Consider the following 4,544-nt stretch of genomic DNA (forward strand, 5'->3'; position numbering starts at 1 on the left):
GAGTACAATTCAGAATTAGGTACATATGTGGACATCACACAGGTAAAGTTTGAGCCTCCCTTTGGCCCCCACTTTACCTGATTTGAGATCAGGTACCCTTATTGATGTTGTGTCTCACCCCACCCCCACACACACCTTGGCAGTATCCTGCTACTGTCAATCTCTTTTTATAGTATGATAGTAAATGTTCAGGGTCTGTTTATGAGTGAGACAATCCTTCTTTTTAGAGGTGAGGTTTAGCATCCTCCCTTTGAATCTTGGCAGAAGAGGCGCTATGTCAGTTTCGGGACCTAGGTCTTAAGAAAATGGCAGCTTCTATTTCCTGTCTCTTGGGATTCTGGCTCTTAGACCCCCATCCCTTTGCTGTGAGGAAGCACACAGACAGCTTGTGGAGAAGTTCATATGGAGAGACCTGCATGGAGAGGAACTGTGAGGACCTTAGCCTCAGCCCCAGTTGAGCTCCCAGCTAATATCTGGCTCACACTTATCAGCCATACGGGTGAACCATCTTGGAAGTGGATCTTCCCACTGAAGCTGCCCCCAGATAATGCTACGTAGAGCACAGACAAGCCTTCCTTGCAAATCCTTGCCCAGATTATACATATGCGGGCTAAATATGGGATTGCTGCTTTTTTAAGCCACTAAGTTTTGAAGGATGTGCAATAAATAACCAGAATGGTTTCTGGTTTTCATCTTAGACTCCTAGAAAAAGAAAGACCATGTAATATCTTAAAGGCTCTTGACACATACTGCCTTGCAGACTTCTAGGTCAATTTCCACTCCTATTATCACTATATGAGAGTGTCTGTTTCATTGTATGCTTGCCAGCATCAAATATTATACTAAAACTCATGAATGTTAGCTTGTTAACGTAATACAATTCTATAAGCTATTTACTTTCTCTTCTAATTATTTTTCTTTTTGATTTGTGTAAATCTTTTCATAAAAGGGCATTATACTCTTGCTCATTGTATTTGTGACATATTTTCCCTAGTTTATTTGTTTTTAAAGCTTTTATCCTTTTGATTTTGTCCACAATTTTTATGTAAATTGATTTATTATCATATAGTCAAGTTTATTGTTATTTTTCTCCATGAAACTATAAGCAGAAAAGATAATCCATACAGGATGACCAGAAATAATACCTGAGGCTCTTGTAAAGATATCCAGATTCTCAAAACAAAGCAATCTGCAGATACCATGTGTATAGGGGCAGGCAGCTGTAAGCCACTTTCCAAAGGCAGCTGCCTTTGGCTGTTATTGCTTCAACAGGGAAGGCCTAGTTTCTTTGGGAATTATCAACAAATAAAACACCGCTGAAAACAGAGATGAGAAAAGCACAACCTTGCCCCAGTCTATGGACTGATTATACCTTTAATAACAGAGGATCACTTCTGCAATGTATCTCTCCTTACAATGGGGTATGTCTATAAAGCAAATGTTATCTTTATATTTAGGTATCTGCATCTTAAGGGGCTTATCTAATAATATATAGAATGAAACTTGATGAACTCAAGCATTTATTTAAATTTAATATGTTTCTCAAAAATAATAAACTTGTGAAAGTAACATTTTCAAAGAAGAAAATTATTAATTTCCATCACTCAGACAAAAAGCTATTAATAGTTTGGTAAATTTACTTTCAGTCTTTTTTCTATGCATTTAAGAAACATATTTAAATTCATTTTTGAATGAACAAATACATATTCTGCATTTTTCACTTGATATTTAATGAAAGCATTTTTCTTTGTTATTCAAGATGACTTACAAACGCTTTAATAACTATATAATGTGATATTGTATACTTTATTTTCTTTTGGTAACACATTTTGTCACTGTTATAAGTAATTCTGTAATGAACATGCTTGCACTTTTTCCATTAATTATTCCAATAATTCCATTATTATTCTTTAGGTGAATTCTGAGAGGTGAATTTGTGGGGTCAAAGCATATGAACGTCCTTAAGTCTCAGAATGTATATTGATAAATGAAAATATTTACTATTTGAGAAAGAAAGCCTTCTGTTTTTCATATGTTTAATTCTGCCTGGCTGGTTCAATTTCTGTTTTGGCTTAAAGGCTTTGGGCTGATGTGTCATTGCTGGCCCCAGACCTTATCAGAAGGAAGGCAGGGAGTGGATAAGGGTGGAAGTGGCCTGGAGGATGGGTTTCAGATGAGTAGTGAACTGTAGAAATGGGGATGTGTTGAGATAGAGATTAAATTGCTCTCTGAATGTTGAGCTGCTCAGGGTGTGTAGAGCTGGGGTGGGAGCTCACTTAATGACCTCGCAAGGCTTCCACATATAGGCAGTGATTTCGCTGAACTGTACAATTAACATATTAACTCTTCAGAAACAACAAGGAATCTGTGGGAAGTAGACACAATCGAACCGGTGGACCTTTCTGGCAGGATGAATCAGCCCTTGCAGCGCCAGGCCTGCCAGGCTCGTGCTGAACTATTGGAGCACCACATCCCTCTGGGCATCTGTGAGCAGGATGGATGGACAGCCGTGATGATGTCTCTGTGTTCATTGAGTAAAATCCTCTCACAGACATGGCTGAGGGGACAGGCAGAAATGTATTTTAGGCAGAAATTTGCTTTGTAAATTACATTGAACATGGTGGGATTAACAGCAGAATTTGGAAATTCTCATTTTAATTCTTGTGCTTTGTTTTGAAAGGACAATAATCTTTATTCTCACATGTACAGCTGTTCTCAACCTTTAGTGTGAGCTACAGTCAACCAGGGATCTATTAAAATGCCTACTCCTGGACCTTCCCCCCCCCCAGGGATTCTGATTCAGTGGGTAGATGTTGGAGCCCAGGAATCTGTTACTTTTGGGTGATGCTGATGCAAGTGGTTGTTTGACTAGAGTAGAGAAACGCTGACCTGGGAGTTGTGAAGGACAGCAAAGTGCATGTCCAAATTCCCCTTCTAGGGAGGAATGTTGTCACGACAACTGGACAGCTGGGAGTGCTGTTAGCAACTCTCAGTCCCCGTAGGAACTGCCTCAGCTGCACAAAGCCGCCTCGCCCATATCCTACATGGAGGAGAGTACACAGATCCAACCAACTGCCTCCAAGACAGGTCAAATCCACCGAGCCATTTTAGGTCTAAGGTGCCCCACGAGGGGGCTGAGTTTGTGGGGTTTGCTTCAGAGCTCAAATTCTCCCTTTCTCCTCCAGCTTTCTTCCACCAGAGTTATTCCTGAGGCATTTTCTAGTAAGTGTCCTGTATATTAAATTTCATCTCAGAGTCAGATTCCCAGATAACTTGACTATAAGGAGATGCACACTTAGACTTTTCTGTTTTGCGAGTTGACAGAAGAGGGCAGAAGAGGAGAGGTCTCATGGGAATACATCCCCCCTGCTCTATTTGCAACCTCACTGACCTACCTCCTCCCACTCCAACTCCCCCCCCCTCCGCTTGCCCTCTGCCATGCCATCCAGCTGTCTTATTCCCTTCTGGAACCTTCCCACCTTTTCGCTACCTGAGGTCTATCCTTGACTCATTCTATTGTAGTTCAGCACACTATTGTTCAACAGGTTTCAATTTTAACCAAATTTTCTCTGTTTAAAAATATTATGGCCTGAAAGAAATATAGAGAACACGATGAAATTTGTTCCAAGGTTTCCTCCTCTTTAGATTGTGGTTTATACATCTCTATATCTCTCTCTGAATTTGTGATATGAATCACTAAGTGAAGTGTTTATTTGAAGGGTTGAGTCTATTTAATTCTTTCCTTTTCTGCAACTTCCCCATCTATCCACCCCTACTCACTCACCCAATCTACCAACCATCATGCAGGGTGCAGAATAGGACAATGACTAAGGGCAAATACTTCAGTGTCAGACTAACCCAAGTTTAAGTTCACACTCTGTCACCTTGGGAAGTATGATCTTAAACATATTACTCAAGTCCCAACTTCTACATCTTCAAAATAAGGGCAACTACAGAATATCGTTTATTAAAATGACAGAGCAAGTGTAAAATTACTTTTATTCTGCCAGGTACATGGTAAGAGCTCAATAAGAATTGGACTAATATTTATGTAGCACTTATTCTATACCAAGCACTATTGATTTAATCCTCACACAGTTCCATGAGGTAGATACAATTATATTATTAACCTCATCCTGTCAATGAGGAAACTCAGGCAGAGAGATTAGTTAATTTACAGGTCACATAGCTAGTAAGTGGCAGAGTTGAGATTCAAATTCAAGTGGTCTCTAATTGTAAGCTATCAAATAAAATATCATTAATAATTATGTTTGCTATTAATAAATAATTATTATGGAAACACTATCACTATTATTAACATGTAGAAAGTTACCAAACATCTTCCAGTGCTCTTAGAGATATTCCTGATTTGGAAAGTCAGACTGAGGTTCATATTAGAAGTAGAGAGAATGGTGGTTACCAGAGGTTGGGGGTAGGATGGTTGGTCAAAAGATGAAAACTTCAGTTAGATGGGAAAGATACGTTCAAGAAATCTATTGTACAGCAAGGTGACTATAGTTAATAGCAGTGTGTTGTATTCTTTT

The sequence above is a fragment of the Carlito syrichta genome, unplaced genomic scaffold (genome assembly GCF_000164805.1).
Source record: "Carlito syrichta isolate Samal-C Ts95f unplaced genomic scaffold, Tarsius_syrichta-2.0.1 Scaffold314260, whole genome shotgun sequence".
Classification (NCBI taxonomy): domain Eukaryota; kingdom Metazoa; phylum Chordata; class Mammalia; order Primates; family Tarsiidae; genus Carlito; species Carlito syrichta.